Source organism: Rhagoletis pomonella, unplaced genomic scaffold (assembly GCF_013731165.1).
Source record: "Rhagoletis pomonella isolate Grant_MI unplaced genomic scaffold, Rhpom_1.0 Rhpom_scaffold_00002, whole genome shotgun sequence".
In the NCBI taxonomy this organism is placed as follows: domain Eukaryota; kingdom Metazoa; phylum Arthropoda; class Insecta; order Diptera; family Tephritidae; genus Rhagoletis; species Rhagoletis pomonella.
Genome location: NW_023458556.1, coordinates 59968594 through 59995123, shown reverse-complemented (window position 1 = coordinate 59995123; position 26530 = coordinate 59968594). Strand labels below are relative to the sequence as shown.

Genomic DNA, 26530 nt, shown 5'->3' with positions numbered 1-26530 from the left:
TTAAATGTTAAATGTAAAGGAGGACCACCCTAATATAATATGCTATGTAGCCAAGGTGCACCCATATCCGCTTAGAAATAATAAAATGCTTTTAGGAGACCGTCTTTAATGACAAATGCGGTATAGAATAATTTATTTTATAAAGGAACTAACTTATTTAATTCCTTACCGTTAGAAATAAAAACTGAATCCAATTTTATATCTTTAAAAGAAAAGTGATTGAATTTGTTAAAGGAAAATTATAATTAAGACCCTAAATGTAATTGTAAATTCTTACTCTTTTGTTGTAAAATAGCGAAATTGCTAAATAAATAAATACTACTACTACTACATCCATTGTTAGAACATCTGGAGCATTTTTAGATGGTTGAATCGATTTTGGCAAATGTGTGACCTGAAGAAAGTCCTTGCTATCTGCATATACAGCTCCTGGCCAAATGTTACAAGTAAAGTACCTGGGTGTGATATTTTCAACGCTGTTCGTAATATTGTTGGGTTTCCAATGAAAGAATAACTTTCAAAAAATTTAAGCCCCCTTATACTTGCCGTGTACTCTCTAATTAATAGGCTGGGTAAGATTGGCCGTGGCCGTCATGGACCCATTGTAATTTGTGGAAAATTTCGGTTCGGTTAATGGTTCAGTTAATTATTAGAAAATACCGGTTCGGTTCAAAACCGGTTCACGTCCCTGGTACTTATTGAAAGTTTTGGCAATCCAGTTCTTTATAAATAGCCTCCCATCCTTGTGTATTGGGTAGCTCACCAAAGGGTCCCGGTCCATGTAATAATATGAGAGCTCCATGCGTTGCTAAACCCCCAGATACCCTTCCCAATATTACTGTATTCTTGTTTAAGGCTGCTGATGAAATAATATGCTAGATTTGTTGTTATTATGTAGTAGCTCCTTGCCAGTAAGGTGGCCTGATAGATATTCGTTTTCTTCTTTAAATAGATCTACAACTTCATATTTAAAATCTTCTTCGGACAAGTTCTTTTTCTTCCATAAATTGTACCAAAGAATGAGTTCACTTCCCATACCTAGATCATAGATCTGTTGAAAATGCCCCAAACCACCAACCAAACTTTCAGTGTTCCCACTTATTCTGTGTTATTCCCGCATGGATATCCACTCAAAGAATTCGTTAAGTTACAGATTATTATTTTTTTTTAAATATACATAAGTATTTGTAAATATATATATCTGTATATATGTATATACCTTCAGATTTCTTTTGTGATTTCCTCATTGTTCCTTCGCCTCAAGTCTTGCAAATATTTTTGTATCTATGTACATAGTATGTATGTGTTTTAATTTCAAGCTCGAATAGTTTAATTGCGTTTGCGGCATTGTTGGTTTCGGGGGGATAGCGTTGTTTTTTTTTTCGTAAAAAAGCTCTTTCTATTTCGCAAATTTACATTAGTGGTATTCACCAAAGTGAGCAAGTGGCCTGGCAGTCTGGCAAAAGAGCAGATCAGCTCAAGCAACGAATGTTGACAACAGTCTGCTCTTTTGCCACAGTTTCAGGCAACTTGCTCAATTTTGTGAATACCACAATTTCTTTTTTTGTTTGTTGAATTGCACGTCTGCCATTTGTGAGCCACTGACGACGATTCCAAGCTTTCTTTTAATTCGTTGTGCAATTTTTGTTTTTTGCTTTGTTCTACTTGAATTTTTATTATTTTTTTTTTACTTATTAATACACATTTTTCACTCAAGTGTTGTTGGGTGCCTATCAAAGTTACGAATTTACATACATACATACTTATGTATGCACTTATGTATGTATGTTTGCATTTAGTAAACTTAATTGTTTTGAATGGTTTTTGGTGACGCGCGATTCCTGGAAAACCACTTTGCAAATTTTTGCGCTTCTCAGCTCTGGGTAGCGCGGCGATTCGATTACAGAGACCAACAGCATGGCTTGCCGTACAAGAACGCGATTATTGTATTACATCCCTCCGAATGTATCGTTAACAAAATAATTATAACTTGTTGTTGTCGTGGTTTTTGTTGCTCCGGTACCTACTACACTGTATGTATGTGTAGTATTGGTTAATGGTGCATTTTTTCGCAACAGCAACGTTTTTTTTTTTCATTTTTAAACGCATACTTTTATGCAATGTGTGTGCCGTTGCATTGATCTTTAAGTTTTTTTGTTCACAGAAAATTGCATTATTCATTATTGAATTACAAATTATGCTTCATGGATTGTCTGGGATCGGCCTGCTATTGCTGTGGATCATTTAAGTTGGGTTTCTTTATAACTGCATTAACCAATTCGATTAGAAGTTACAGAATGTCAATTAGACTGCGGTGGTGTTGTTGCGAAAAATTCTGAGAAAAATCAAAATACTATGTATTTCATTATTTAGCTAAATTCACGGAACTGTTATGAAGTATCTGTGAATGCTTGGATATTTAGGTTTAGCTGTCAGATATTTATGCTTTCAATTGGGTCACATTAGATCGACGATAGCGAAAAAAATTGAGGTGAATACACACAACATTATGCGTTTATAAATTTATTCAGTCTGTTGAGAGATTGCTTGTAATATAATCCTCCAAAAATGAGGTGGTGCATAACTTTTTTATAATATTTTTGGAATGGAAAAAATACCCAGCACACACCTTTAAACGGGTTGCTCACAAATAGGTGATCGAGTATTGAAACTTTAAAATTTTTGTTAAATTCAAACTTTAGTTTTAATCTTCAGGAAAATCCATTTACTGCTAAGGTGTTCAATACATTTTGAGAATAGCGAAGCAACATACATACACGAATGAACGTATGTACATAACAGTCACATCGCAGTGGTGAAATACCACCAATTGGCTATGCGAACGTTGCACTCTGGCAATTCTGGCAACTGTCGTTCCACTCACCACAGTCCTTGGAAAGACAATTGTCAATTCTGGCAACTATCTTGACAGCTTTCTACTGTCTTTCGAAAGACTAATTGAAAGATCTGCTAGGAGGAGTTCTTTGCGTTATTTTGTTTGCCTTTAAGCAATACGTTTTTTAAAAATTAAATAAAATTATTTTTTTTCTTTTTAAAACAATAAAAACTAAAAATTAAGAAAAATCAGATATTAAAAGAAATAAAAAAAATACTTTTTATTTAAAAATAAAAAAATTAAAAAATAAATAAAACCTACTTTTTAGCAAAATAATATCAGATAATTAAACTAAAATGAAATTAAAGAAAGAAAATATTTAATAAATAAGAAAGTAATTTCCCAATGATCACATATGTAAATGAAATAAAGAACATCATTTTAGCACAAAATGTAAAAATTAAAAATAGAGTTAAGATAAAAATTTAAGAAAACAAATAAAGTATTTTTCTAGAAATTCAATGAATTTGAAAAAGTCTTTTTCTTATTAAAACAATAAAATCTAAAACCGAAAGAAATAAAAAAAAACATTTTTTAAGATTTATTAAATAAAATATGGAAATGAACGTCTGGCTCGGGGAAATTTAAAGCAGAGTTACCTTATTTTACCACTTGTAAGTTTAGCAGATATGGAGCTGTACGTGATCTAAGGGGATTGCCTTACAGATATGTAAAGCCCTATAACCCATTTAAAGCTTGTACTGTCCCGGCTGCCTGCAAACGACACAGAGCCAAGGAGCTCTGTATAGCTTTGACCAGGTTTTACCGTAGCTGCAATGAGAGGGGTTCGAATGAGAGTAAAATAGTGAGGCTAAAGACCATTCTCATAGAAAAGTATTTCAGAGTGCAGATGCCAAAGACCTCAGTCTTTCAAAAATATATCAAAGTTTCTTGTGATATGGACTTGAACTAAAGCTTATTTTTCCAATGAAGATGGGAACTGAGCTTTAAATTTCTATCTAACCAAAAGGTTGGGTAAATTCCGAAACAAGAAAATTTTATGGTATGCAATTTTTTTTTCGATAAATTTGATACGATAATACTTATGTAGGTTCATCCATATGTACTCGTAATTTTCAGAAGTATACACGCAAGCTGGTCAACTCAAATTCAAACAGACTTCTATCCTGCCTGGATGCACTTGTACCCGGTCCGACTTGACCGATCTAATTCAAGGACATCAAGCCACCTTAAACTTTATATCTCGGGTCACCGTTATTTTTTTTCACGCTCACTTCCTAGGCTCTGAGTTAGGCCAACTAAGTTTTAGTTTAATTCGGTGAAACATTAATCCGCGATTTTTGGATTTTAAATTTTTTTTCAGGCAGCCGCCGTAGCTGAGTCTTTAGAGCTGTGTACCTCTCACTCGGTAGGAGGTAATTTTCTATGCGCGATCCGAGTAAACTTCAAATTGTTTTATTTATGTTTTCTTTTTTCTTTAAGCTGTCTGATCTCGAGGTTATTTCAGCTCTGAAAAGTTTCTCATAAAACCGTCTGTCATGCAGAGGCGGCTTGAAACTCGAGGTCCATCAATTTGTGCGACAAAAAAAAGGTCTGTGATGATATGTAACAAATATTAAATTTTTTCAGTAAAACTTTTTTATCCAAAGAGAATATAGTAGAACGGTCTCTTTAGTGCATTTTAAATGTGAAATTATAATCCTCATTTCCCCTTTGCTCTGCTTTCCTTTCATTTACGCATTTCCGTCAATTTTCATTTCAACAACACTCCATCTTCGCTTGGCTTTTGATTGCGTCTTCATCTACATACATACAATTATTCTTGCATTTTCTTCTCGGTATCAGTAAGGAAAGTACCCTTAATGCAATGTCGTGGAATGCGAAGCTGCCTTGACGCGGGCGGCGCTTTACAAACTTCGTTGTCCTTACCACTCTCTGCTAAGTCGGTTGGTTGTTCCTTTGTTGCTTGTGCTGTGTGTATGCTTACTTATACATACATACATATTTTTCGCAATTTTTTGTGCAAAGTCTGCAAAAATAAAAACGAAAGTACTTCTGCACTCCCCTACTACGCTCTTTTTCGTTTGTACTTGTACTTGTACTTACTACGACGCTAGCCTTGCGACAATTCAGTGGCGTTCATGCCACAAATGACTTCAGCTGCAACTTGGCTACGGCCGCTGCACTTGTCAATGCACAGCCACCACTACTACCACCACCGAGTGCCGCCAACACTTTGGTTTTCTTTCGGGCTGCGGCTGTTGTCTGTCGCCGTCACTTGAACACCACTCGAGTTATGGCAGGCGGTGGCGCTGAGGGTAGCGGTGAAGATATTGCGACGCTGCCAATGCATCTCATAATTCTTTAGCGCGACATAATCGACGGACGAATAAACGCAAAATGCCGCAGTGGAATTACATAATAGCAGCAGGTGGGTTTGATGGAACTGGAGTTACGCGCAAGACGGTGAGAGAGAGAGAGAGGTATGCAAGTGCCGTAGTTAGTGGACAAAGGGTGCATGCGGGGATGTTAGTTGCCGTTGCAGGGTTAAGGTCGACTGGGCGTCTCATTGCGAATTGCTGAGGAATTGGTGAAGCATGCGACACTGCACCGCTGACGGTGACGATGGAAACAGCAACAGAAACAACAAAACACAACCACACTAACCGACGCGCAGCAACAACGAAAGTGTACATTTCCAGACTTATGGCCAGACAGCCAGACAGCGATCGATAAGGAATGACGCTCTGCAGCAGAATAAGCAGCAAACAGGCAATGCAAAGCTACCTGCTAAGGAGATATTCGCATTGGGGGTAGAAAAAAGTGAAAATAAATGGATTTTAATGTAAATAAGCAAGCAACTGCTCTGCAAAAAACAAATGCGAAGAATAATAGCAAAATTACAGTAACCAAAATAAAGTACAAATTTTATGCGACAAAGTGACAATGTAAATGGGGAAAGTTAGAAGTGAAGAGTACAGAGTTGCGGAGATGAGGACTGTGTAGAAATAGGGAATTGGAAGAATAAGGAAGAAAAAAGAAAGGAGTGATAAGGACATCGACAAGCACAAGAAGACTAAGAGGAAGAACTAGAATAAGGAAAAGTAGAAATATTACGAAAGCTTGAAAGAAGCAACGCAAGAACAGCTGAAAGTTGCAGGAATGAAATATTTATGAGAGACAGTGGAAACAAATTTGCAGGAGTAGCAAAAACGTTTGAAGGACATCGAAATTAGAGTCGTATTGATGAGGGGCTGCGTTTTTTTTGCTTAATATGGTGTGGAGACGTTTTCAGAATATATGAAATTCCAAGATGAGAACCAGATTAACAAACAAATATCACCAAATAACAAACGGACCTGACTAAGTTGGGTTTTTATATCTGATTTTAAAACAGCACAGAGGACTGTTCCAATTTGATGGAACTTTGTAATGACCTAGAGCAAAACTTAATTGGTAGGAGGTTTAGTTCGGGTTAAAATCGCCCACTGATGGGGGTTGGCATTCGATGCTTCCTTCTCGTAAAAAACACCTAAAAATTGAATTATTTTTAAATTATGACCCTATCTGCTTTCTATATAGATACCATGGGAACACTATTAGAAAATTCAGTTTTTCGCACCTTTCACTGAGAATGGATCCAAACACTACTGTGACATCGGCTACGGCTATTTGAAGTCAAATTACGCATTACTTTGAAAATATGTCGGTTTCTGTATACATACTTAAGAAAGTTTAAGGATATTGCTCGAATCTAATTCTTCAATACAATACTGACGTGACAGAAAAGAAGTTTGTGGTTGCAACCAAAACATCATTTAACACCAGACGGCCATGCATATACATACACTTTGATACAACTTATGGCAGCTTCGTTAACAGCTTACTCAACTTTTTTCGGGTTTTACAAAATACAGAAGATACTTTTTCCGATACGGGCACGGTACATGAAAACGCTATTCCAAAGAGCTCGAAGCAGAAAGAGCTAATCTAAATTTTATAGCTGGTGGAGTCCTGAAGTCGGTTAAAGTAGGTCTGGCAAGCTGAAGAGATCAGAAAGGTACTTACTGCAAATCCTTTTAATTCTCAACTATGTTATGAAATTTTAAATTAAAATTTTATTACTGTTTCGGCAGAAAATTCTCTTAAAATAAAATTTTCTGTTACAACTGACAATATAAAGTAAAGGAATTCGCAGTTTTGTTGCTGTATGCCACATGTAATTATTACTACGTACGTACATACATATTTACATGTGAAATGCACATTAGACTGCACAAGAAAAAAGTTCGCCGTACACCAACCTACGACTCTAAATTAGTTTTGCAAGACGATTTCGAAAAAATGTTAGATTTTTTTTTAATTTTTAATCGACTTCAAAAAAGGAGGAGGTTATCAATTCGACGAATATATATATATACGTGGTATAAATATTTTTTATGTATGTCACCAGATAACTTTGGACCCCGTGAACCGTTTTCGATAATTCTTATTTTTTTAAAGTAAACTAAACACATCAAATGTGGTTCCACACTAATTTAGTTCCGATCGTCATATCTTCGGCATTCACAGTGGCATCTTAAAGTATCATACTTATATCGATGTTTTTGTCTGGAGGAAAAAATTTGTTTGCTCTAAAGTTCATTGACCTTCAATACGCCGTTCTAGTACTTACTCACCAGATCTCGGTTCTTATCACCCTAACGTACCATCCTAATGTCAACAAATTAAAGCGCCCCATAAATATTAAACTTTTTCTTAGAAAGTTTTCGATTTATCCGATAGGGATATTTAAAAAAAAAGTTATTTGCCGAATGCACGGTGCGACGAAAACCAAAAACTTGCAAATACTCACGAAACTATGGACCAGATACATATAGTGAAACTTGTGTTTAGCTAATCTCTCTGACATAATGATTTTTTTAAACAGGATATTGAAACTTCAAAAATATGTTATTTTTAATATTTTTATTGAGCTTTGTACCACGATTGTTTATTAGGAAAAAATGAAAAAGCAACAAAGTCTAAGCGGTAGAAGTTATAGCAATATTTCGGAGATCACCACATCTCCTCATCAGACTTCTTTTTTCTAGACTTCAGCAGGGATTAATGGGATGGTTAATTAAAAAAAAAATTTGAACAAATTTAGTGCAATGGAGAATAATTACTTATATGGGTACCAAATGAAAAAGAGAAGTCTGTAGAATTAAAAAAATGCAAGTCTTTTGGTTCACAAGGATTAATAGGTATTTTAATTAATTTTATTTTTTAAGCTAACAAAGTCAGAAGAATGAAATTCGAGAATGTGGTCGCGAGTGTATTAGTCATTAACATTAATTTAAAAAAATACATATTTAAAATTTTCAATGATATTTAAAGATAACATTTTAAAAGGATTTTTTAATATTATTCGTCCTATTCGTCCTATGAGGCCAATATTGCTATTTTACATTGCATTGACATTTTTTAATAATTTTAGAATTAATAATTTCTTTAAAATTATAAGGCCCCTTTAAGAAAATTCTGACGTCAGAGAGAAAAACTTAAAACGTAGTTATACTGTTTTTGGCCTCGGGAATACATTGATTTTTTTTTTTTGTGTAAAATTGACGGTGGCTCCGGTTCGACCAACAAAAATTTTTTTTTTTCGAAATTGACCTGAAAAAATTCTTTAGACTAGAAGATGCACGGCGAACTTTTTTGGTTTTTTTTTTTCCTTTTAAGATGGTACGGTCTAATGTGCATACATAAAATACTTAAATGAATGAAATCATAACAATTAATTGCCTCAACGACATAACAAAACCAACTGGTAGACACAAAAACAAAAACAAAAACCTAAATAGCGACGACTACGACGACAAGGAAAGCTGCCACTACGTCAACGAAATTGGTAACAATGAAAACTACCAAAGGCAAAAAATAGCAATTGAAAAAACAGTTGTCTGCGTACCCTAACAACAGCAACAACAACAACTTAAGAGCACAGCGACGACAGTTGTTGCAATAGCAACAGCAAAGCCAAAAACAATAATAACAATTAAAAAGCAATTGCATAGATATGTATGTATATTTATATATAAAATACTTAACTGAGCGCAAGGAAGCACACAAAATAGCGGGGAGAGAAAGGAGTAGAAAACGCAAAAAAAAACAAAACCTAAGAAAAGGAAAAGCAAACGTATTAGCTGCGAAGCAAGAAAAAAAAAGATTGAAAAATTCATAAACAAATGAAGAAAAAGGAAAAGTAAAATCCTAAAACGACCTAAAGTAAAAACGCACTGCTCCTCCTCCCAACGGCACAAGCTTCCAAATGTGCGTTTCATTGCATGTGTGCGCACTAAGTGCAACAAACCAGGCAGTGCCACCTTTTCCCCATACATCCAAAACACCCACCCACCCACCACCCACTCCAGTAGTGGCGGTGGTGTTGTTGCGCGCGATTTCTGCACCCACAATATGAATGCATGCATGCCACATGCCACATGCTGCTGCACAATGACGTTGCAATGTCAGTCGTATTTGCATATATTTGCGCACATAAAAACTGCTGTATATTTGTGTGATTGTGCACACACATGCATACATGTAGATATACAAACGGTGGCAACGAACGTGCAAGCGATTGAATGCAGCACAACGAAGTTGGCGTTTGTAACTTTGATGTTACACCTTTGCAACAAACTGACTGACTGACTGACTGACTGACTGCCTGCCTGTCTATCTGACTGAGCAGCAATTTATGTGTTACTGCAATGATATGCGCGTATCCTGCTGCATGTTTGTTGCCCCACCGCGCAGTTAAATCGGGCATTACCACCATGTCCCCCACCACCGCACCGACGCTATCGCCACCCCTCTCATTTCACGCTTATCGCAAAGCTTTGCGAATTCCTGGCAATTTCACTACGAAACATATTTTTGCTTTCGTTTTCATTTTGCATGGCTTCACTGCTGCAGCTGTTGTGATTTTTTGTTTTTTTTTTTGCTGTGTGATGTTTGCTGCTGCTGATTTCGTTCGTATTTTATATTCCTTTCAAATGTGGTTGCAGGGCATTTGCTGCACAAGCGGTGGCTTGAAATAACTGCATGTATGTATATGTTGTATGCATTTGTGTGTGATTATAAAATGTTTGGAATAAGAAAACAAAAACAAAAAGTGAAAATACTTAGCAGCAGGAAAAGTTAAGCAACACATAACCAAAATGAAAAGTACAGAAAGAGGAACAACGCAGCAACGCTTATGCATGTTGCAAGCATGTAGGGAAAAAAATATATATTTTTAAAACAAAAAATTTAAATGAAATAGTAAATGCAAATAAACAAAATAAAATAGCGAAAAGACATATCAAAGTAAGCAGTTTTGTTGCATTGCATCAAAGTGAATTACGCGCCCCCAACTTCGCCTAACCCAACCAACTGAAAATTTCGCAACGTTGCAGCTTGTAGTAAGCCACTGATTTTGTCATCAACATTCGCTTCCTTTCCCTTTCCCTTTTTCTGCACCTAAATCTACTATCCACAACATATCTTCTTTAGTGCCTGCATGCCTGACTGCTTGTTTGGCTTACTGTCTATTTGTCTTTGCGCTTGTTTTACCGTATCACGCGAGCTCGCGCGCTCATTCGACATGTCTTGAACTCTGACTCCTAACACACTACCATGTGTTCCCTACTCATTCGCCGCCATTGCGATCGCCGTCACCGTCCCCTTTTTTACGCGCTAAGCATTTAACAATTTGTTTGCATACCATTGGCCATGTGGTTGTTAGTGTTGTATCGCATCAGCTGGCGATATCTCAACAATCGTCGTCTGAATGTCTAAGCCAACGCCACGCCGCCAAGGCTGCTCAATCGCAGACACAAGCTCTAACACGATTCCTTCCAAAGTCTAAGTTGCCGTTTGCCTGCATTGACTGTCTATCCTGGCTGGCGCTGTCTCACGCCTGGTCTTGGTCTGTGCGTCAGGTAGTTGTTGCACAAACGCCCCCTCCACTTATAGTTTATGTGCATCGGACAATCGTCATATCTATTTTCGTACCTATTTGGCTGTATGCTCAGACGACGTCTACTTGTCTGTCGAATACATTGTCTGCGCATATCTTACGACAAACAAATCACGCCCGTCCTTGTTGTCTTTTTACGCTCATACATATTCGTATAGGTACATATATGGGTATCTTCTTCTTGACTGCCTTGCTTGTCATAAGCACCTGTGGTTCTTACAAGACGTCACCGTCGACATGACATCGCTATCACAATGTGACAAACTATTCCATGCGTCCGCAATGCAGTCAGCCGTGCGATTTGTAGTCAATCATAGCTTTGTGTGGATTACTTGAAACGTGCTTTGGATTTAACTAAATAAGTGCATGGCATGCAGTTCGTTTGAAAATCACTTGACATCAGCGGTTTGGGTGCGTTTTTCAATTGAAAGCACTGATCGTGTGAATTGCAAAAGCAGGTTTTGGTATAAGGGAATCAAATAAAATGGAATTGAAAATGTAATGTTATGATAATAGCTAGTTAAAGCTTTTCCAAGCGTTTCCCAAGGAACAATCCCTTTAAAGCAGCGTTGGCTTGAGAGATTTTATTCTGCATTTTCAATTGAAAGCAGTAAATTTACGAATGTAAGTAGTGAAAGCTTTCCTAAGTATTTCCAAAGCGAATACTTTATTTAAAGCAGTTTTTTACCAGATAGAGCTTTTATTTTCTCACAGAAAGCTCAAAAAAGCGCGGCGCCTATAAAATGGTTATTTGTGCTTCTGCTTAGTCTGTAAATTCAGACAAAGCTTTCGCCTTATGGTCGGTTTTACATATACATACAATATAGAGCTTTTCCTCTGTGGATTTCATTGATAAATCTAAAGCAAGCTTTAAAAAGAATCTTTCTTGGAGTACGATATGATAAAATATAAAGAAAACTGGGACTGATATTCGTGTATACAGATAAAATCCGGGTATCCGGTTAATACCCGCTACTTTTTTATCCCAATATCTGGTTAATATCCGCTTATTTGATTAACTGGATATTACTTATAAACCGTATTTGAATTGATTCGTAAAATTGTGTTCAAAATTACTGATTCTGTGGAGTTGCAAAACGATTACTAAAACACTTTATTAATACACAAACAAATTGCTGTTTTATTGTTAATTTTCAAACTCGAGCCCTTTAATTAAAAATTTTACACTGTCACTCTAAATGAAAGCTTTTAGTCCATTTAAAATCCAAATGAATCTTTAAAACCCTTCTCCGGTCAGATATGTTTTGCCCTCGGCTATTCTTAAAGCATTATTTATAGTTAGAGAAAGCTTTCACACACATATGTTGTGCCAAAAAGCTTGGCGAGCGAGCATATAAAGTGGCCAACTTTATTAAAAAGAGTCCTTAAGGTCAGCGAGATCTTTTACCTTATGCACGTGTATGTCAAATGCGTAGAAAATTTAAAAATCTTCTGCACGCGAATCCTTGAAGTGACAAACACTGGTTTAAAGCTTTTGTATTGTAAAAGCAGGGATAACAAGTATTTATCCGTCACACAAATTTTTAGCTGGGAAAATAATTATTGAAAATGAAATCTTTAAATTTTGTATGAATTTGATTTAGAGTGAAAGCTCACTTGAACCATTTGGAAGTTGCATATCTAAGTACGCATCTCGAAACTCGTGGCATACACGATAAGTACGATGCGCACAAACTTTACCTAAATTAATTTTTACTTCAGCTATGAAAGCTTTATGACAATGAAATAAAAGCTTTCTATGACTTTCAAACTCTTACGAATTCTTTACGATTTAGGTTGGAAGGAAGCACATTAAAATCGAATTGAACGTATTTTAAATACCAGCCTACACAAGTAATATTCAACAACCAAATTATGAAGAAGAGTTCCATACTCAAAGCTCTTGTTAGGATTAATAATTGAACCGCGACTTTTTCCTCAAGTTTTTTTATAATGAAATTGGTAAAAACCCCGATAGTTATATCATTTATAGATAAGTGTATCGATATTGGTTTCTTTAGATAAGTCGTAAGATATATCAAAAAAGGCATATATTTACTTGATGCAAATAACTTTTTATCGATAACATATCGAATGATGTCGACAAATATAAAAATATCGATAAGTACGTCAGAAACAGTATCAAAAAACACATAAAAAGCGATATTCATAAAAAATATCGTCTTCATAACAATCGATATATCGATAAACATAAAATGAGCGATAATGATATCGATAGATTTATCGATAACCATATCTAATGGTTTCAGTTCTGATCCGCATGTGTGCCAGGAACAAAGCTTTGTTTTTTATTTAATGTGAATATGTATTTCAGAATGAAAACATTTGAGCTTTGAAATACAGTGTGCGAAATGCAACTAAATTTGTTAGTTCACATCGACTAAAGTTACAGACATGTATTACAATTGTAGCAATATCAGTACGACCAACAACTAGTAAACCTACCAACAACAATGGTGGAAGGCGGCATTTTGCGTGTGTTGGTGGTATAGAAAAGTTTTTCAAGGCTACGTCAATATGTATGTAAGCTGGAAGCGCAGTGCCAATTTGTGTATGCCTGCATGAAAGCACTTTTGTATGTATGTTTGTATGTATGAGAATACACGTACATATTTGCGAGTATACGTGCATATGTATTACCTTATCTCTTTTCACTTCAGCCGCTTTGGATCCTTGTGCCTAACTCCTCAATTGCTCACCGTCAACATTTACTCATTCAGCAACATGTTGCACAAGGAAGCTGTATTCTAAAATAAATACTTCAATGTTGCAAAAGTTCCTTTTCAATGAACTTCTATGCATTTTCACTATGCATGCGCACATTGTTCTGCAATTGCACTCACACACTCACACATAATATTGCATTAATATGTATATATATGTATATTAAAACGTATGTAAACACATTCGCGCACCAGCTAGCGACGACGAAAAGTAGAAATGAAAATCATTCATACAGTTTGCGCCATTCACACAGATATTTCACATTAAATACTTGCGTACACACACACACACACACACAAACATACTTGTGTACATCGATGCACTTGCAGCCGCGCATAAAACTTTTTCAAAAACTTTTTCCGGCTTTTCTTCCTTGCTTGCTCGCTTACTCTTTGCAAACGTTGTAGTGCGCTACAATCATACGTCTTCCTTTACTCCTCCTTCTACTCACCGTTCTTTGCATCTATTCTACCAGCTTTTAGCTGCATCCGCTGCCATTGCAGCAAGCGAGGTTGATGACATTGTTAGGGCTGTGTTTTGAAGTTGTGCTTCTGCGGTCTTTTGAATGCTGCGCGCCTTATTCCATCTCCTGCTCCCATCTGCCATTTCTTCTGATTTAACAACTATGCTAATGTTCACTTTCAGTTGTTATTGTTGCCATTTTGTGTGAGTAGTGCAACATAAACTTGAACTTTGCAAAATGTTTTCTATTCGCATGAATTAAAGAGAAATGCCGCCGTCGACAAGTGAAGAGTGGGCAGGCGGGCGGGTGATGGAGCAGGCTGATGAGGAGGAAGGCAGTCAAAAGTTAAGTATAGTAGTTTTAAATGCCAATTGAAAGTAAACAACTTAAATTTTGCATTAAAAGTACCTACATGTTGTTGCGATGGTAGTCGGTTACTGCGCTGGAACGTTAAGCAACAAAGAACAGGCGAAATTAATGAGGCAGCTTTAAATAATGCGAAAGCATAAAATATTACTTATATTTGGATAAAGAAGTCATTTTAGAGCGCAAACGGCAGATCCGGAAGGTGTAAATGATGAAATGGTCGTAATATTGAATTGAAATTTATCTTGCGACCTGAGCGGAAGCTTGTCAAAGCTTGGTTACTAAGTATTAATTCTGGACTATAGTAAATATGTGATAAACTCATTATCTTGAAGAGGCTTTTCACCTTTGCATCGCACCTTGAAAACGGCTTATAAAACTAAGTTAGATTAACTTGATATACACAGCTGGCATTGAGTCACACATTGACCGTTAGGTCCCTAGCGCTGCCAGTTGGAAGTTCGATATTAAGCGCTAAAGTAGACATTACAAGGAATTTCAACGCGCCCCCGTGGTGCTTAGATCCGCTAGGCGTTTAACCCGCTCCATTGGTCAGAGGTATGAGGACTTTTTGCGGCATTCCACCACACCAAAGCGCAATAGAACAGTATTGGTCTGACTATTGCCGTGTAGCACCAGTGCGTCAGGGCAGGTTACAGACCCCAAGTGACTCCCAGCATCTTTTTGCGTGCATATAGGGCGTTTCCTCCACAGCAGCTCACTATTTAAGACTACTCCCAGATACTTTGTTTGGTCTTTAATTGACAACTCGGTGCTACCTAGCCTCGGGGGTATCCATATTGAAACCTTTCATCTTCTTGTGTTTTGTCTGCCTTAACCCCTAGCCCTGCTCGAAATGCCCATCCGTCAGTGACTTTCAGAGCGCTGCTCATTACATAACAGATAGTGTCCATGAGTTTACCTGTTACTACTACGGCTATTTCGACTGCTAACGCTTCTAGTTATTTTAGCAATTTTTTGACCGTTAGTAGCCATGGTAGTGGTGAGAAATCACGGCCTCGTGGTAGGCCTCTACATGCTTGCCTGGTTACTCTAACGCCAATCCACTTCGCTCTTACTTTCCTGTGGCCTAAAAAACGTATTATCCACAACGAAATGGCTGGTTCTACGCCTATTAATTCGATGCTATTCATAATAGCTTCACTTGAGTGATTATTGAAAGCTCCGGAAATATTCAGAAATACCCCTAAAGCATATTCTTAGTATTAAAGATCCTTCTGAATATTTTGTACTTTCGAGTGTAGTGCAGTGGACTTGCTCTTAGTGTACGCATGTTGTACATCTGGAAGATATTCCTTAAGAGGGTTGCCACCTGCTCAAAAAATTGGAATTTGTTAAATTAATAAATTAGATAAAGTATCAACATACAAGAATGTCGGTGCCAAAAGAAAGGGGCTCAATATCGATTTATTTCAAAACACTCTTTAGGAGGGTTCACACTTTTTCAAAAAAAAAAATCTATTTAATTAGCAAGTTAAACATACAAATATTTTAATATGTATTTGAAAACAAATTTGACAAAGCTTTGTTTCAAAAATATTTTCCAAGGGGGCTGCCACCTGTTTAGAAATTTAAAGTAAATTTGACTAACAAGTGAAATGAAATATTTTAATGCATTAGTAAGTTTGTATAAAATTTGGCATACAGATACCTATGATCTGGGTTAACAAATGTATAGCAAAAAATATATCTGTATATAATTAAATTCTGCTTTAAATTAGAAACTCATCGAACTTTTACAATATGGTTGCCAGACAATCGAGGTTTAAAAAAGCTTTTTTAAGAAAACATTTTTGGGAATATTGCGACCTAATTAAAATATCAGATTTAATTTTATTAATAAGTTGAATGAAGTTTTACAACATGGGTGGAATACAAATGAGGTTTAGGAAAGCTTTAATTTGAAAGTAGTTTGAGAGCGTTGCCACCTATTTGAAGTCAAATCCCATCGAAGCTTTGTTTCGAAAATATTTTTAAAGTGTGTTGCCACCTGCTCTCCTGCAACCTGTTCAAAATAAATCAAATAAAATTTAATAATTAAGTACAGTAAAGCATCATAAAATGAGTCAATTAATTGTAAGGAAGCCTTATTTCGAAAATATTTTTAAAAGATGTTGGCCGATGTTCATAAAGACTAATTAAATTTTATTAGTTAAATTACGATAAGAATGTCGAACGCAACAGTTTGTAAAAGCTTTATCATGAAAAGAGTCTGAGTTAATTAAGCATTATATTTATATTTTCTATAGATTAAAAAAATACCTAATGATATAATTTTTCCTTTTTTCTTTTCCAGAAGCCTCATTCAAACACCAACAAAGTCAAAATTCCAAATTTAAACTCTATATCTACTCTGAAAGCGAAGTAACAGCACACATTCAAACACTTCTTCAGCGAATAGTAAAAACAAAATAACTTTGGCTCTTCCCCTTCTTTCAACATACATGAAACTGACAACCTACTTAGAAAAAACACTTGTTGGACCAAAAACAAATGCAGCTAATCAGACGCTACTTAATAAAAAGTTAAGGACACTAAAGTAAAATTTCGCGGTAAAAAAGTATAAACACTCGAAAATCATAAAGTCTATTGTGAAAAAAAAGTGGTAAAATAGAATTTGCATTTGCAAAAAATTAAACATTCAGCATAAAAACCAAAGTTCTACAACAAATTGGTGTTTAAAAAAGAATAGTCTATGTTTGCGTTGAAAGCTTTTTGAAAATGAAAGCGATTTTCCGTTAAATACTTGCCTTGAAAAACTTAGTTTACTTTGAAGTAAGTAAAAGCTTTCCCAAGTGAAAGTTTAAGCCGAACGTTATGCTAATGAGAAACCGAAAGCTCTTTTAAAGTCAAAGTTCATTTCATTAAATGCAAAAGCTCGCTAACTGCAAAAGCTTTTTTTTAATTGTACTGCATTGGAAGCAAAACTCGTTTCGTTCGAAAACTCTGTTAGAATCACATTTCACAGCGTGTCCTCACCTCAGTCTCTCACACTTCTCGTACATTATCTAGATAAATTTTATTTTCACAAGCAACTCTTAATTTCGTGCGGTTTACTCTATTTCGCGTGTGCGTGTGTTATTTTAAATAGAAAATAAAATTGAAAAAGAAATTATATACAAAATTTTAAATGCAACTAATATTATTTGAAGCAAAACAAAAAAAAACGAAAGTGTGTTCGCAGCAAAATCTTTGAAAATCAAATCGTGTCCACTTTGTGAAAATATAACGCGTAACAAGCCAGAACATAAATCACAACAACTGCTAATTATAACGGTTGCATATAAAAGATATCGCCAACAAAAGCAAACAGCTGCAACAACCAATCAACCGGCCAACCAAGCAACCAACAACAACCGGCAACACGGCCAAGCAAAATTGTTATCTTATGGATTGCTGGACGGGTAACGCCCGACTGGCGAGTGTTTTAGTTTAAGGTGAGTAATGCTAACATTTTTTTCTGTAATATTTTTGTGTTGTTGTAATTCTAAAACCTGACATTGGCAACCATCTGCTAGAACATCAATGCAATGTTGACAGCACCGGCATGCACTTCCGCCTTTCAAACCAGCTGCAGGAATTTGCGAATATTTTGCAAAAAATTTTGGCAATCAAAATTTTTGAAATAATTGTGGAGGATTTAGAAATTAAATTTCTTTATTAAAAAAAAAGAAAAAATTAAATACGAAAAATGCAATCAGTGGGAAATGTTTATCTTTTGTACTAAAACACACTTAGTTCAGAGATGTAAGTGCATATGTATGTACTACATACATACCTATATTAGGGTTGTAAAAAATGCACAGGAATAAACTCTCTGGAATTTTCTTGCTGCCATTTTTGCAATTTTTTTAATAAGAGATGAGATTATCGGTTGTAAAAAGTATTAAGCAAAATTTCAAAGTTAAATATGCAACACGTATTGGTTGAAGGTTTCTGAAGAGCAGTATTTTTATGCGAACGAAAAATATTTACTTCTAACGACTTCAAAATGGAAAACTTCAAAGCCCCGGCGTACAGTGGGATTTCGGCGGAGAAAATTAATAAATTAATATTTGAATGAAAATATAACCTTTTACGAAATTGGCAATTTTATACAAAATAAATGTAACAGAAATCAGTATAATTTTATTCAACTAAAACTTGTTGAGACTTTGGTTAAACTGAGCAATCTGTTTTTCTAATAACTTTTTTTGATTGCTTTTATTGTAGGTTAATTTGAAAGTGTCTATAGCACTTACTTGTCAACAATCGGAATCATTTCTTTCGACTTTTGAAAAAAGTTTTCTCATATTTGGAACCTTTAGCATAATCTTATATAATAATTAAGGCGTTTATGGTGTTTTTAAGGCGTTTTTTGAGGTTATGTTTGCATGGAAGGTGTGTGTTAAAATAAACCGATAACTCTCAGTTTTTGGATGTCTGGTTATAATATTATAACTAATATGGGAACATTTTCGGAATAATATGTTCATCGGTTCTACGCCGACGTGTATCCATATTTTCGATATTCTTCAGTTTTGGGTGTAGCTAGAAAACTAATTTTTGTACCTCCCTAATGCACATATTGAGTCATATATGTACATATGTATGTATGTACATACTCACAAGAAATTACATTTACAGCACCACATCTATGCGAACTGTCTGTCAATCACGCTATTGATTGTCAGTCTTCTCTAACGAGTTGCGGCTGCTTTGGCGAATGCTTCCTTTCGCGCTACTTACATATTTATACATAGTATGTAGGTATGCTTGAGATACTATTTGTTGTTGTTGCGGTTCCTATATATGTATTGTGTGTCGGCGTTGCCTTTTAATTTAAAAGATGCCAATTCGCAGATACTACACAATAATGATTGCGTTGGCTAATTTTGCAAGCTGCAATTACCACACCCAAGAGCAAATGTGAATATGTATAATGAATACTACAAGCGTGTTTGCGTGCAGCATGTGATATACATACATATGAATGTACTTATGTATGTCTCTACATACAAATGTGTATGCTTCTAAGTTTTCAATGCTGCAATGTTCGTTTGGTTTGCGTTAATTAAAAATAATTTTCTTGATTGCGTGAGGGGTAAGAAGCAGAGAAAATCTAAAAGAAAATATTAATAAATAAATTTTACATATGAATGCATGTAGTACACATATATATGTTTCTATATCTTGCACCTTGCTATGAAAATTATGTCTGTTCTTAAACTCTCTGATATACATACTTACCTAAAAAATAACTTCCATTTCCTGTGGACCTCACTAAACTGGGTACTGGGTAAACTTCGAGTACATACATACATATGTATGTAAAGCGCCTCCTAGGAAGCAAATTCTAGGTCTAGTATAAGCTTCGCAGCGGCATACAACGACCTTTAACTACTCCTATTCTTCGCCACACAATATCCACTGGTCAAAATGTGCTATACCGAAATTCCTAGCTGGAAATGTGCTTCAATTAATTAAGTGAAGTTTGAAGTTGCAAAAAATCGCATTGAATTTTGATATTTTTTCTGACAGTTTTATACACTTTTTCCATATAAAACAATTCCTTTGTATGGACGGAAATGCGTGATACGATCAGCACAAAAAGTATCAAAAACCAACGCGATTTTTTAGCAACTTAAAACTTGCACTTAGTGTACTAAAATTTAATAAGCTGTATAACTGCATACCAAGAATTATTCCAGAAGTTAAAATTAAAATGCTAGGAATTGGAACGAAAAGTTTGTGGAATTTTATAATTTTTATACAAAGTCTGAAATTTGGATCTATATTGTTTTTGTTAGATAAGGAGCTGAATTTTATTAACAAATTTATGAACCTCAAAAAAGCCAAAGTCGTCAAAACTGGTAAAAATGTTGATGTGCTATCTTTTATCGCGGGTAACGTATACGCCCCGCAGCATCATGCACATTCAGCTAAGACGGTTGGTTACTTGCACGCCTTAACTTAAAAGTCAAATCATTTAAAAGTAATTTAATATTGGCGTGGAATATTTTTCTACAGTATTCTTCATGAATATATATAGATTAATTTCTTCACGTATATAACAATTTCGGAATGAATTTCAAGTGTGCCAATCAAAATTGGAATTTTTGTTTCGCAAATCATCGTAATTTTATAATAAATGCAATTTTTTCATTTGGCGGCACACCAGTTTTATTACTCATGATTGGCTCGTTTCGGCAAGTAGAACTTTTCACCGTTTAATATTTGAAATTTTTAAGTATGTATCTCAAACTTTTAAGATGTAAAAATCGTTAAATTTCAAAAATTACAAAATAGCTGCGGCAGATATTCTGCATGATGCAATTTTTATTTAATTTGGTGGCACACTCTTGAAACTTCCCAGATACACTGTATTTCATGCCAACTTTCATTGCCTCTAATATGAACATTCTATTTGCAAACTTCTTAAAGTTATTGAAAAAAAACCATTGTGATTTTTTCGAGTGACAATAAAAGAATTAGTAATTTCGCCACTTTTTCGCTTAAATAATTGTCTTAAGGCTAAAATTGTTCAAATAATTGATTAATATTTTATTGTACTTATTTCTGGAACTGCATTCAATGAAATAAATGCAAGAAGCTGTTTTCTGGCGAGAGAAGGGAGTGACACTAAAAAAATAATACTGAAAATACATAGATATGTATAATGAAAAACTCCTATACTCCAAATGCTTCCATGAGTTTTTCATTGTACCCAAAATATTCACTCACATTTATGTGTTCTATTTTTAATCAGAAGTACTTTGAACTTGTTTTGTTTTGTTGTTTTCTTGATAAAAAGCTAAACTCCCTCTTAATAATTTTATTGTGATTTGACTAACAGTACTGTATGAATACTATGTAAAAAACGGGTTTATCAAATTTTTCTTAATTTCAAAATTGGGAACCGTTTTTTTTTTTTGAACTACCAATTTGCAAATAATTTGAAACCCGGTTAAAAAAAAAACTAATGGTCGAAGACTAATATATAATCAGTTAAAACTAAACATTTTAGCCTCTTTGACTCGCATTAATTTAAAGGTAAATTAATACATATCACTTAGGGTAGTTATTTTGAAATTACATAATATTTTACAAACGAAGGGCAAAGTGTTAAAAGAACCTGCCCAACGACACTCCCACGATTGGCTGAGTGATCGCCAGTTTAAAAGCGAGTAAATTCGCACCGAGCGTTTCGCAGTTTCGCAACGCGTCAACGAAAGCAGAGCAGCGTAACTAATGCGGCAAGGAATTTGCAAATGTTGAGTACACGCGTACGCATACAAATGTGCTAGTACCAACAAAACATACATATGTACATGCATATGTATATACACACGAGCAAGTGTTATATAAAAATTCTAATAGTTATGTGAGAATGCAAGTGTGAGACATCATATGTATGTAAATATGTACATACATACATATGTATGTATGCACACTGTACATATGTACATATGTATGTAAGTCCACTTATGCATATTCGCACTCGCCTGCTGGGCATGATCGTCATGCAAATAAATGTAGAAGCAAAACTGAGAAAAAAATACAAACCACTCACACAGTTTGCAGCCAGCGTTGCCACTTGAGTATATTTTAAGGTACCAAAAAGCCCACCAAATCAGTTTGCAAACTACCAAAAAATTTTTAATCAATAAAACGAGATTTTATTAAATTTACAAGTTTTGCAGATTAACAGTAGGTACAACTTAAAATACCAAATAATATGGTTTACTGTGCTACAGTTGGTTATCCATTCGTGCAATACTTGAAGTTTACACAAAATAAATTCGGGCGTTTAAATAAATTAATTTACGTATCGTATAAAAAACAGTTATAAGCATAGTATATAGTTTTGATATTAATTCAATTCATTTCAAACATTTTGATGTATAAAACAACAAATTCAGACATTTTATGCGTTTAAATAAAAGTTAGGTTGTTCACACTTGCTTGGTTGTCAGGTTATCTGGTTATGTGGTTATATTTTTTATTCAGTTTACAACAATAAAATACACTACAGAATAATACTTTTTAACCAGATAACCTGATAACCAAGCAAGTGTGAATAACCTAAGTATCAAAAATATTGTACACAAAACGTTTGTAAAAAAAACGTACCGGGTATATATATCTTTGAGATCAATACAATTCATTTCAAACGTGTTTTTTTTTTCTTCGACAATACAATTTCAAGCATTTTATTCGTTTAAAAACAAAAAGTTTTTATATCCTATATTATATCAAAAACAAAAAGTTTTTATATCCCCTAATTGTATACAAATCGTTTGTAAAAAAATCATACATCTTTAAAATCTCTTTTGAGAGCCTTTTGTACTAGTTCTTTACAGTGCATAATACTATTTATTGTACTGATGTTTAGTTTATTTCTGAGTTTGGTTTTTGGGCGCAGGCGAGTTTTCATCACCACGAGAATTTTCAGTATTTGTTAATTGACACATATGTACATGCCTACTTAGTCGCAATTTTTTACCTGAACAAGTCATCGTTCTTATTGTCCACACTTACTTCGGACGGTTTAGAGGCTTTATAGATATACCTGCAAATAAACAACGATTAAAAAGTAACTAATTTAAAGCAAAATTAACTTACTTGTCCATCACTAATCTTTTCGCTTGTTTGTTAAATTCATTTGAAGAAAGGCGCGCAAATGCCAAGTTTTTGACATTTAACATCTTTCTTTCACTCTTTCTCTTATCATTATTTCCTTTGCTTGCTATGAATACAGGGTTACCATTCATAGATATTTTTAGAGTTACTATAAATAGTAGATAGCACTGGTAGTATGCAATCTTAAGGAAACAAATTTTATTGCTCAATTTGGTTGCAATTTCACTTTTGTCTACCAAAAGCTTCATCCTACCAACCAAACCACCAAAGGATAATGAGCCTACCAACTTTGGTCCAATTGGACCAAGACGGCAACGCTGTTTGCAGCATGCGGGCGAATAAAAGCAACAACTACAATAACAACAGCATTGCAATCTACATCGTATTGACGGGGAAAGAATGCAAACAGAAATTTCATAAACGAGTGATCGCTGGGTAGCAGAGGTACTATCAGCGCGGGAGTAGGAGCATATGAAATGAGCAGGCAAAACAGAAACAAAACGGCAGAAAAAAAACGAATTGCAAACGACAAAAAAAAAAAACCAAATTCACATCGAAAGCAAAATAACGAGAGCCTATGCAACAACAACAACATCAGCAAAATTTCTGTTTGATTCAAGGCCAAGGCCAATGCGAACAGAACACACGAACGCACACAAACAATTAAATAAACATGCAAGCGGCAACTGAGGCCCAGCAGCGACACAAATCGCGAATATGAGATCGCAATCGTATACCCATGTACATATATATATATATGTATGTAAGCCCCGTAGCAGCGCATATGTTTGTATGTACATAAGTGCGGAAAAAAAAGCTCCCAAACGCAAAGCGCAAAAAATTCAGAATGAATCGAATCGCAGATGCGGATGTGAAATGCGGCACTGCTCCGCGCCTCCCACTTCGATCCCTACATTAACCCACGCGATGTTGGCTGTGTGCCGCACACGGTGCCTACTGCAGTTGGTGTTGTTGTTGTTGTTGCCGCCGCTGCTGCTGCTTTTGCTTTCGAAGAACATCACAAACAGCAACAACTGCCAGTTAGTTATTCAACAGCGCCAGTGCAGCAACAACATCAACAACAACGGTGGCAGTTATGCGCTGACAATCGCACAGAATCGCAAACTGCATGACAACAACAATAACATGTCGTGTACGTATTTTTTTTTGTGTGTATGAATATTATTAATGTTGTTGCTGTTGTAGCAGCGGTTGTTGGTGTCGTGGTTGTTTTGTTGCCATTTGGTGCCATGCATAGTTACGCGTTGTCGATCGTTGATTGTTGTCGATCGTGCGATTCACTCAGATGTCTCTGAAAGTTGTTTGGAAAAGTGAATGCGTTGAAGGCGCGCGCGGCGTTACAGCAGCAGCCCCTGGTATGAATTAATGAAATCGTGATGGGAAGCGCGTTGGGTGCAGAGAGGGTGCGGTGGTGGGAGGTGACGCAAGCTGTTTATTGCGAGATCTTTGAAATGGCTTGCGCTTAATTGCTTTCGAGCTGGTGATTTTAGAACTCGGCAGCGGGAATGGAGCTTTTAGCTGTCTTTCGAGAGACTAGTTGAAAGATCTACTATCGAAGAGGTATGAGCGTTATTCTGTTTACCTTGTGGCAATAAGTATTTTATAGAAATTAAATATGTACAATTAAAAAAAATATATAAAACAATAAAAAATTTAAAAATTTTATTAAAAATAAGGTAAAAGCAAAATTAAAAATGTTATCATAAATAAAAACTTTCAAAAATTAAAAATTTTGAAATATTTTGCTTTTAAATAACAATTAATTCTTAAAAATAAAAGAAAATTGAATAAAAAAACTTCTCTTTAAAACAATAAAATCAGAAAATTAAACGAAAATGAAATCAAAGAAAATATAAAGTTAAAAAAAGATATTAAGTTCCTAAAAGTGTCATACTGAAATTAAAAAAATATTTTTATTTTCAATACAAAATCTAAAAAGAAAAATAAAATTAATGTAAAGAAAACAAATAAATTATAAGTTCCTATAAATTTAAGAATAAAAAGATTTTCTTTTTAAAACAATAAAATCTAAAAATTGAAAGAAATTTAAAAAAATAAAGAATAAAATTTCAATTAAAATAATAGAAAAAATAAGCTTCTAAAAATTGAATGAAATTAAAAAATATTTTAATTTTTAAAACAATTAAATCTTAAAATAAAAAAAAACTTTATTAGGAAAAGAAACAAAATTAAAAAAAAAATACTTTTCTAAAATTTAAATGAAATTAAATACAAATACAGTGAAAGCTCCCATAAGCGGACACCGATGGTCATCTATATTTTGTCTGCCTATGGGAGATGTCCTCTTATGGGAATTTCGAAAAAAAATAACATTATAATTCAAATTTAAAAAATTTAAATTGCGGGTTCCTAAATTAAAATAATATTTATTCTTTTGTAGACAGAAACAGGATGAATTAAAAATAACTTAAAATGTATGGCGTTTTCTTTCCTACCGACAAATCTCATTGCCCGCTTCACTCAAACAGCAAGAAGAGGGCAACGAAAAGGCAAACATTTTTCTAGAAAAGAAAATATCTTTGAATATGGACTATGTTCTTGTGTACATACATATATCTATATATGTACAAGCGTAAAAGTCAACATCTGACCAAAAAAAAAAACAAAATTGACTGCTTGTTAGAGCTTCGCGGAGACTTTTTTTCATAACTGGACTTTTTTTCATAACTGGACTTTTTTGAGTGTCCGCGTCCGTTTATCGGAATGTCCGTGTATGGGAGAACATTGTGAATGGAAAAAAGCCAAAAAATTGTTCGTTCCCAAGAATGTGTCCGCTTATAGGAGATGTCCGCTTATTAGAGCGTCCGCCTATGAGAGCTTTCACTGTATTTTTTTCCAATTAAAACAACACAATCTAAAAGCAAAATTAAAAAAAAAACAAGTTTCTAAAGAACAAATGAAATTACAATAATATATATGAAATCCAATAATTAAAAAAAAAAATTACATAAATACAATTGAAAATATATTTTTTCTTTTTAAAACAATAAAACCTAAAATAAAGGAGTTATTAAAAAGAAAAAACAAAATTGAAAAAGCAAAATTTGAAAAAAAATTTCACAAATTAAAAGAAATTATCAAAATTATATATATACATATATGTACATACATATATTATAATAATAAAATAAAAAATTTTCGTATTTTATTTTTTAAACATCTTTGGGGAATTTTCCGAATTCCTCGTGTTTTCGTTATTCAGGATTATTCGGTATTTTCAGGACTTTTCGAAATTCTTATTGTTTTATTTTTCAGATTTTCGAGAATCTTTCATCTTTCAGAACACTTCGCTTTTTAATTTTTTCGAATTTTTCGGTATTTTTCAGGAGTTTTCGAAATTTCATGAAACTTTTTTGGAATTTTTTGTTTTATTTTTTAATGATCTTGATTTCGGGATTCTTCGTGTTTT

At 34.5% G+C, this 26530-nt stretch overlaps 1 long non-coding RNA gene across 1 annotated transcript in view; it reads left to right on the top strand.

The window, feature by feature from the left end:
* LOC118733898 overlaps nt 1–17895 on the top strand; it is a 56722-nt gene extending 38827 nt beyond the window's left edge. The window contains exon 2 of the long non-coding RNA XR_004992305.1: nt 16754–17895. This is a non-coding gene — a long non-coding RNA (uncharacterized LOC118733898). The remainder of the gene's footprint in view (nt 1–16753) is intronic.
* Nucleotides 17896–26530: the final 8635 nt, after the last annotated feature.